The following is an 11,025-nucleotide window of genomic DNA, read 5'->3' on the forward strand; positions in this document are numbered from 1 at the left end:
TGCTATAGTATGTCAATCTCTTATTTCATAAAATTTATATCATAAAAAATTTATATCCATAGATACATTAAAAAATAAAAATACAAATATATATCAATCTCTTATTTCATAAAATTTACATTGGTAGTATAAAAAAACAAACTCATATATTATTAATGTTTAGATATTTAGTTTTTCTCGATAATTTAAATCAATCAAGCAACATATAATGACAAATAGTATTAGGAGTAGTCCCTATATAATCAAATTAATATAATAAAAAAAATATACTCCATCTATCTCAAAATATTTATCATCTATTAACTTTCGCGAAGTTTAAAAAAGAAGTTTTGATTTTAATGTATTCAATATTAAAATTTAAATTTTTTTATAAAATAAAAGTTTCATAATATTTATATCAAAAAATAAAAAAATCATAAAAAATGATTTTAAAATATAAAAAAATAAGAGTTTTAAATATTCTAAAAAAAAGACATAATTTTAAGACATCTAAAAAAATGTACAAAAAAAAAAGGACAGAGAAAGTACTTGCCAATTTCTTAACTCCTTTCGATAAGTTTTATAAATTTTACATAAAAACCTTCATATTCTTAAGGGAATAAGATTTGATGTATCACAATTGGAGATGACAAAAATTTACACTTTTTTTAACCTTTGATATACGTTCAATAAGAGAGATAAGTGGAAAAGATAACCAAAAAAAAAGGGGGGGGTTTAATCACATCCACTAAGTTTATTAAAATTAAAGATTAAACAAATGTAAACATTTTTTTTTATAAAGTGATCCCTTCTTGTATATTTAATATATTAATTTTACTCATTTGGATATCACATGACCCCTAATGACTTCTCCTAATTTTTTACTTTTTATTTTTTTCATATTTAATAAATATTTTTTTTATTTTTTAAAATTATGTTTAGGGTCACTTGATTTTTTTGTTAAACAAAATTTTTTCTTTTTAGATACTTTTCTTTTTTAAAGTAGATAATTTTGTAAGAAAATTATACAAATAAAGGTTTTGATGTGGCATCCGTATTTGTTTTCCGATTCTTGGCTTTTTTTAATTTTTTAATTTTTAATTTTAGTTCTTTTTAATTTATAGATTAAATTTTATAAAAAATTGAGGCCAATAAAAGTAATCACTTGACACCCCATTTGATTTTTTTTTTACTTTTTTGTGTTTTTTTTTTTATTTTGACCTTTTTAATTAGATAAATTTTGTAAGAAATAAGTCAATAAAGATATGTATAATAAAACAATCTATGTTTGATAGGTTTCAACTCATCTTTATTCACTAAGTACATTTTTCTAAATTCGAGATCATGTTGAATTTTTTCTTTTTAAAAGTAAGGATTAAAATGGAAGCAGGTTTAAGGTGTTTCATTTCACCCTAAGTATATAGAAAAATATTATTTATTATTTATTTTAATTTTATATTTATGTATATGTATTATATTAATAAAATTATTATTTAATACATTCATCTAATAAAAATACTATATTAATAAACAATTAAGATGTAATTTATATTAGAAATTTTTTATGAACATTGTAATAAATTTAGATTAGTTAATTAATTTTGGATAAATAGGGTAGGATGCAGGTTATAAATTTATGTATTAGGTTGAGATTGGCTTTAAAAAAATAATAACTAGATATCATATCGAAATTAGAATCGAGTTGAATTATTAAAAAAAAAAAGCAAAAGTTAAGATGAGCATAAGCATATCCAAACCAGACATGTTATCATCTTTAAATGAAAGTTTTCGTGTAGCACCCCATTTGATTTTTTTTATTCTTTTTGCTTTGACATTTTCCTTTTTTTTTTCTTAAATTATCTATTTTAGTATTTTTCATCTATGTTTGAAAAGATAAATAGGCAACCGAATTGTCAATGTGGCATCTAAATTTTGTAAAAAATGATATCAATGAAGGTTATGATGATAAAATAACCTGTATCTAATGAGTAAATCTGCCAATCCAATAGGGATGATTATTTTAAAATAGGAGTCAAGGTCATAATGGATATGAATTTAAGGTCTTCTACCTAGTATCTTAATTTAATAAAATAATATATTTATATATAATTAAAATATAATTTTTATTAAAAAATAATATTTTCATGAATGTTATATTATTGAATTTATTTTTTTGTCAAATCAAGTCAAATGCTAGTTATACATTTATATATGTTAGGTCAAATATAAAAAATAATAAGCCGATGTTAGGTCGAAATCTGGACAAGCATAAATTTACTCTTACTTAACCCATTGCCATTCCTAAGTGGAGATATCCACATGGCTCTCTTTTCATTTTTTTTCTTTTCTTGGATATATCTTTTTTCAGTTTAAATTTTTTTTAATTATCTTTTTTAATATTTTTTAATTATGTTTATAGTGGACATGATTTTGATTTATTATATAAGTTAAGATGTATACATTATTCAAATATTAGTACATAAATTTTTATTGATCATTATTTTTATTAAAATTGTAAACGAAATTATACTTACTAATTTATTAAATTTATCATGAATATTATTAATTATAAATAACAAATTTTAAAACTGTAACAACACGCAAACATATTACTAGTATATATTGAAACCACAAGAAGTCTAAAAGTTTCATTGCTATATAGCATAGAAAGATGCATAAAGTCATAAGCTGAGGAACCTAAACCCCTTATGGCAGTAAAGCAATCCCTACAAGCAATACATATCAATGTCGTTAATTTGTTTTGGTATCGATCGTATTGATTGATACGCTTCAGTTATATAAAAAAAATAATGCATTTAAAGATATTTTTTGTACTAAACCTAGTATTGAATAATATCGATTATTTTCGTTAGTTTTAACTCATTTCGATATATTAACTTTTTTCATCCAGTACGTGAATGTGACATTTGTTTTATTGTTTTAATTTATCTTTTGTTGTTTGATTATTTTTAACCTAATAAAAATAAAACTAATTAAAAAAAACTACTCTTGAAAGTTAGGTTTCTTTATTTTTTATTATAACTTGTTATTCTTTCATACTTTATTTTTTCAAATTAAAGTTTATAAATATTTCAATCTCTTTTTAAAAAGTAATTGTGCTTCCTCTTCATAAAGTTAAAGGTTTTTTTTTTTTTTTTTTTCATCTCTTGATTTATATCTTAATATTTATATGAAAAAGAAAATACTCATTTGAATAATATATTATCAGATTGAGTGTTTAATAATATCATGATAAATTGATGATATTAATTCTTATACTTTTAAACCTATTTATTTGGTTTTTAAAAATATTTATTTTCATTTTGTAGATTATTAATAGTATTATCATATATAAATTCATGTATATTTATAAATATATTTGTACTAAATTTAAAATTTTAAAATAATATACTAAAATAACTTATATCAACATATATTATTTAAAAAAAAAACTCAAAATATTATCTTGTATAGTATTAACAACCTTGGTACATACAGCTAAATTGGTACAAATTTGATATATTAACATAACAATATTGAGCCTACTAATGTAAAATGTCACAATTCTAGTGGCTTATTGTTGCAAATAAAACAAAAATATTAATGATGGCAAAGTAATAATGATGAAGAGATATTATTGTTAAAGAGTGACTTGGGATTGAAGCAATGCCACAAAAAATTTATGAGAGTGATTGTGGTTTGTGAATTAGATGGTCCAAACCTAATAGTCCCTCGACAAGGTGGCTCATATAATCGCAAAATTTTGGTGGATAAATTTATTTATTTGAGATAATTAAAAATTAAAATTTAATTTTTAAAGTTAAAAATTTAACATTTCATTGACAAACAATATCACTAGAGAAAAAATTTTTTATTTTAAGATTAACTATATTCATGGTCAATGTGTGATGAGTCTAGTTGACCTTTTAAAAACTTTATTCAAAGTAAAGGTGAGAAAAAAATTTTAAAAAATTTTAAATTAATTTAAAATTATAGCATTTAATTCGATTTGAATTGATTGATTTTATTTTTTTGAATTAAATTTAGATATTAAATATATATATTAGGTTTGGATTAAATTTTAAAGCCAAAAAGTAAAAAAAAAAAGAATGTATTATATATTTTATTAATTTTATATATTTTTTAAATTTTTATAAAATAAAAATAATTATTTTATATTAAAATTTATTTTAACATATTAAAATTTTATATTAACTTAATATATAAAAAAAATTTATATTAACTTAATATATAAAACGAGATCCCATCAACTCGTTTCAACCAACCTTTGGGCAATCTATATGAATCATCAGGGAACCGATTCGAACCAGTCTAAACCATCTAATTGTCAAACGACCAGATTAGCTCGTTGATCAGACTATTGATCGATCCGTTTAGGTTTTTTTTCGTGAATTTTATATTTTATATTTTTTATTATTTTGAGTTTTATTTTTAATATTTATGCATGATAAATTTTTAAATTTGTTAGAATAAGTATTTGATTGTTTTTAATAATAATAAAAATGAAAAAATATAAAAATAATAATAAAAATAAGTAATGAAATATATAGTTAATTTTTTTAAAAAAATAAACCTTACAGAATAATAATAATAATAATAATAATAATAATAATAAAAATAATAAATATATAAAATGCTTATAAAATAGAGTAATAAAAAAAATTTTCCTACCTAGATGTTGGAAGGAATGTAATTGTGTTTCAAATAATAATAATTCCGCTTATATCTTAAAAAATTATTACAAAAAAATCAATAAATAAATTAACAATAATAATAAATAAATTTTCATAAAAAAAGAAAATACATAAAAAAATTAATTTTAAAAAATTATAAAAATCAAACTTGCTTAAAAAATTCACCTAGATGTTGAGAATTTTTAAAAAAGTTTGTGTTTTCTTTAAACCCTAAAATCTAAATTTTAAAATCTAAACCCTAACCCCTAAATCCTAAAATCGAGATCTTAACCCTTCAAACCTTAAAACTAAAACCCTAAACCCTTTAAATTCTAAAATCAAAACCCTAATCCCTCAAACCTTAAAACTAAAATCCTAAACTCTTTAAACCTCAAAACTAAAACTCTAAACCCCAAACTATAAAATTGAAACCTTAAACCATCTAAACCCTAGAACCAAACCCTTAAACCCTTAAAACCCAAATCAAAACCCTAAAATCCAAAACCTAAAACCCTAAAATCCAAAACCTAAAACCCTAAAATCCAAAATTCAAAACCTTAAACCCCAAATTTGGTACACAATTTTGAATCATCACTCACAAATTAAAACTTATAAATCCCTAAATTCCCAAACCAATACTCAAAACCATTCTGAAACTTTAAGGATATGTATGAAAATTTCAGATGGAGTAATTTGTTCCCGAGTATCCCTTAAATGATGGGGTATTTAGGAAACTTTATTTCATTAAATTTTTCATGTAGGTCCTTAATTTACTTTAACAATTGGATTAATAATTGACAAGCTTTAATAAAAAAATATAATAATAATAAAATGGGATCTTAAATATGAATAGTCACACTTAAACTCCACCTAAATGTTAAGGAGTCAAGAAAGTCTCATTATATTTAAGAATATAATTTCAAATTTGCATTTCATTATCATACCTAGTACCTATTGGCTTACATGCTTCTATTTGTTATTGTTTGCACTCGTTTTACATGTCTCTATTTTTAATTTTTATTTGCTACCTGATAATATAATTATTTACTTTCTTATATAAAATATATTTTTTTAACAAAAAAAATACATATTTTAAAATTGTTATAAAATAAAATAAAAATAACATTCCGAAAGAAATAATTCTTGATATTATACCTAGATGTTGGAGAGTCACCAATAATTATATTTTATAAAGAGTATATTTTTCATTTTAAGGAATATTATATTAAATTTCAAGTGAAAAGAGTTACTTTAAATTTTGCTTAGATGCTAGAGAATTTTAAGATAATTCTTTAACTTAAAGATTTTCTTGTTATTCTTAAATAAAGAGCTTTAGCAAAATTTTGTTTTTATTAAAATGAAGGGAATTAGTATTAAATGTCAAATCGAAACCATTTCATCCAATACCAAAAACAGTGCATGATTAAATAGTACCAATTTATGTGTATTATGAGGGTGTTAATCTTTTTTCATACATAATTGACTCCTGAGCCTAACATGATTTTTTGTATATCGAAATTTATTTTTTTGATAAATTGTAAACCCATTTTTGTAATTCTATTAAAAAAATAAATTTTTTAGTAACCAATCACACCATAAAAAAGATTAGTGGTAATTCTCTCCTTTTTTTCTTAATTTTAAAGTTTTTTACGTCTAGCAGTTCTAAAACCATTACTGCATATAAATATTACACATACACATATATCTTTTTTGAGTATTTTGGTGGCCTAAAAGATTTTTGGCTTTATGGGTAAATGAGCTTTTGGATGTTTTATAATTGTCTTTTTATCTTCATCTATGTTTTTTGTATTTTTTATTTAAATTTTTTTAAGAAATGATTATTATAATTAAGGATAGTTTGAGAAAATATTACAAAATCTATTTATAACTCAATATGTATTTGAACAATTTAGTAAAGATGGTCGATAGAGACATAAAGGAAATATTTTTTTATTATTTTTAAATATTTTTTTCTTATTTTAGATTTTCCCTTCTTTAATTCATTATTTTTCTACTATTTTTTTAATTTGATATTTCGAAATATAATTTAAATGTTCAAGAAATATAATAATTAGACCAAATAATTTATTCTTTAACATTAAAAAATAAATTATACCTTCCACAATCAAACAAAGCAATGAACTAGTTATAGTAAAAATTAAAAACTGTACATGTCTTTTTTTTTTATGAAAAACTATTTTTATAAAATGAAAATATGAAAAAAATTTTATATTATGTATTGTGTTTAGAAAATAGAAAATGAATTAATGAATTTTTTCTTGGGCCATACAACAGAAGGTCCACTATTACGGTCATAAAAATGTTTTGTCCATTTCTGTTAGGGAACATAGGCATATAGAAGAACGAAATCGTATTTTTTTAAAGGGTTGTAAATGAAGTGGATGAGTAAATATATATTTATGATTTATTCCTTTAATTTTTATGTGTTTGGGTTTAGTTTGTATTTAATAAAAGAATTATTTTATTTATTTCAGCTCAATTTATTTAAATAATTAAATATTTATATTTAATTTAATTTATTTATTCGTAAACATTGAACAAATATATTTACAATTAATAAAAAAATTATAGTAAAATAAATTTAAACAAACTCAAAAGAATATAAATAAATCTTAAAATATAATTAAGATAAAAATAAAAATATAATTTTATTAGTATTATTACAAACGAATAGTAATAAAATAATAAACAAATAAATTTTAATCAAATTTTAAACAAATTTATTTACAAATATAAATGAATCAAATAAATTTTTAGTTATTTTTGATTCGTTTAATAAATAAATATAAAAATATTATTTAAAATTATTATTAAATTTAATAAATAAGTATAAACGAATGAAAATTAAACATGTTGACAAGTAATTCGCCAAAAACTTTGGTTATTTACGCCTCTAACGACTAGAGGGAAAAGCTTTTTATGTTTGTTTTTGGTTAGTCTCGAACTCGGGATGTAGAATAGATTAATTAGTAGAATTTACCAAAGCCGTGTTTTCATTTTTTTCTGTCGATTTTGCTATGGTTGCCGGAAAACATTCGAAAAACTCTTTTTTATTTTTAAAATTAAATTTTTTTCATCTCATTTTCTAAAAAAAAAAAAAATTATCAAATATTTATTAAATATGTTTTCACTTCTGTTTTCTATTTTTCATGAAAATAAAAACAGAATGAAAAATAGAACACAGAAAAGAATTAGGTTTTCTTTTAAACCAAACACACCCTAAGAGAAAACAATAAAAACATCTCAATCAAAAACAAGCCACCAAAGAACATTATCAAGAAATCTCGGATTTAGCCAAACCATCCGCAATAGAGTTTGTTTCTCGAAAAATATGTTTGAATGAAATACCGTTGAAGTTGCATTTGAGACGTTCAATATTGATTTGAGATGTGTTTTTTCCTTCACGAGATAGAATAATAATTATTGGCTCAGAGAATAGCCTTACTTGAAAACAAGCCCAAGAAGAGGAAAGGAATAATATCACTGACACTCCGAGAAAATCACACCGGCAAGCGGCAATTCGACGCTGAAATCAGGGGTTAGGAGACGGTAAATAGAAAATATTGAGCAATACAAAGAAATTGATAAAAATATTATTGGCGACACTATAAATTTCTCGACGAATGCCATAATATATATAATTATTTCCATTGATCTACTTCAACGAATTACACAATTTAATTTACCCCAATACAAACAAGCCATCTCAAGTAGCAAAGGAAAACATAGAAAATAGCAACCCCTGACCATAAAACGAATGCAAGATTCTCCAATCGATTCACCTAATAGAAGCAATCATGCACGTACTACATCTATTCACATTATCCCACCACCAAGGTGAAACATTTCAGTGCAGTGGACATCTTTTACTTGACACCAAAACTCTGGGGGCTTGGAAGAGACCCTTGGAGAAAAACTGTTATTAGTTTTTTTTTTTAATAAAAGAAGGCTGTAGTTTAGATAAGAAAAGGAATTGCATGAACTGAGATTTGACTATCATGCCACTTTTTAAGTATGATCTACAGAAATTAATTAAGTTGAACTGGATAAATATTATTAGTTAAAATAACGTACACTCAAGGCTTGTTGGCGTTACCCATCAAAAACAAGTCAATTAAGCGCGCAAACGAAGTGAACGAAGACCCATTGCTATTCTTCACAGCTTTCCGGCTCATTTCACTCATCTTTTTCACCCTCTTCCGCATCTCGCTGTCCCCATCCATCAAGCAATTTAGAGCTTTGCCAATTTCATCTGCCATCACCGCATCACTTTCGCCCAGCTTATAGTCTAGTCTCATCTCCACTGCTAACCCCAAATCTTTCACCATCTGAAATGCATTCATTTGTTGCTCTCCGTGCATTGGCCATGTCAAAATGGGCACCCCATACCATAAGCTCTCAAGAATCGAGTTCCATCCGCAGTGTGATAAAAAGCCTCCGATGGATTTGTGGGCAAGGACTTCAACTTGCGGAGCCCAACCACATACCATTCCTCTTCCTTCTGTACGCTGCAAGAACCCTTCAGGCAAAATCTCCTTCAGATTGGGGCAATTACTAGGCCTAATTCCCAACCCCTGGTTCCTTGGACTTCGTATCGGTAGTGACCACAAGAATCTATGCCCGCATTGCTCGAGCCCCCGTGCAATCTCCATGGCTTGTGGTTCCACCACGCAATACACGCTTCCAAAACAGATGAAAACCACCGTTGATGGGGGTTGATTGTCAAGCCACTTCATGATCTCGTCATTTTGGACCTCATCACACATCGAACTACTATGACCTCGAAGCTCAAGTACGGGCCCTACCAAGTAAAAGGGTGGTATGTCATACTCTACCAGAGACTTAACCGCTTGAGGTTCTAACTCTTCGAACGAGTTAACAATTATGCCCTTGGTTTCTTTCAATCTTCTCATGGAATTTTTGGTGCAAATGTACCCACCATTCTCGTCAAAAAAAAGCGAGGGTATAACTTTACAAGGAACCGGGTTTGTAAAGCTTGGGATAACTAACTCTCCATCGGAAGCTTGAAACACCCTGCCAACTTGATCATGTCGAGTAACTGCGTGTAACATAAATCCAAGAGTGGCTGCACCAGAAGTGTAGAAAAGATAAGAAGGGAGGCTAAGTTCATTGGCCACATCAATCATAGGAGCGGCAAATGCATCAACAACAAACAAGGCAGCAGAGACAGCATAATTTGGTAAAACGTGATTAATGATATACTCTTTGATGTTCGACTTGTGACTCTCCAAAAATTCAAATCCAACTATATATGGGCTTTTGGTATTGCTTAATGGATCAGTTTCCATTTTTGGAAAATTGATAAATCGTATTCGAGCATCAGAGGCCGCAAGTAATCGGACGTATGTTTGGACCTTCGGTTCCAGCAATGGGTCTATAATTAGGACTGTGACTGAGAAACGATCATCTTGATCACGCAATCGCTTTGCAAACTCAACATTCGAGACGAGGTGAACGATGGCTGGTGCAGGGATGAAAACTACCTCCATTTTTTCCATTGATTTTTGTCGGTGATCTCTGGTGGGTCGTATTATAGAGCGGCAACTTTTTGTCTGAGATTTTTTTTTTCTTGTAGAAAATGTTGTCTACAATAGCCCCATTAATGGTGATCACCTGGTCCACCTGTGGTGTCAACCACCTCTATTATTGAAACGAAAGGTAAAAATATAAATGCTGACACTGACCCCAATGTTCAGTTGGATATTTTTTGGGGGTACTGAAAATACATGATTTATACGCTGATAATATTAAATATAAAATTTTAAAATTTTATCCACACCTTATATGCTTGGAAAGTATGTGACTCATCTACCATTAATTTTTAGTTTTATATATCTTTTGTTCGGTTAGAAAAATTAATTATAATACTTTATTGCTTTTACTATTTTCTTCTTTAGTTTAGAAAATTAATCAGACATGACATCTATTGGAGGAGAAAATTTGTATTCAGTTACAAAAATATCACATGTTTTTCCAAATTTTTCTTTAAATTTTCTCTGGTGCCAAGTAAAATTTATAAAATAAATTACTTGAAGATTTTCAAGTGATAAATCATATATTGTCTTGTGATATTGATGACGTTATTAAACAAATTACCAAATTTCTCATGTTATTAAATAAATTGTGAAATACACAATGTATCATTTGATAGTTCAAGATAAAAACACGTGATTTCACCCATCAAATCTCAAAAAATCATAGATATCCTCTTTCCAATCAAATTTCATTATCAAAATGCTTAAATTCTTATAGAACTTTCTGTTCATTGCATTATCAATACAATGCTCCTCAAAATCTTCCATAAAATAAT

At 25.5% G+C, this 11,025-nt stretch overlaps 1 pseudogene; it reads right to left on the reverse strand.

Annotated features, from left to right (window-relative positions):
• Window positions 1-7,898: 7,898 nt before the first annotated feature.
• LOC149512191 (UDP-glycosyltransferase 71K1 pseudogene) lies at window positions 7,899-10,415 on the reverse strand (annotated as a pseudogene).
• Between the last annotated feature and the right edge of the window lie 610 nt (window positions 10,416-11,025).

Source organism: Durio zibethinus, chromosome 23 (assembly GCF_047325235.1).
Source record: "Durio zibethinus cultivar Kanyao isolate XHJ-2024 chromosome 23, ASM4732523v1, whole genome shotgun sequence".
Lineage (NCBI taxonomy): Eukaryota > Viridiplantae > Streptophyta > Magnoliopsida > Malvales > Malvaceae > Durio > Durio zibethinus.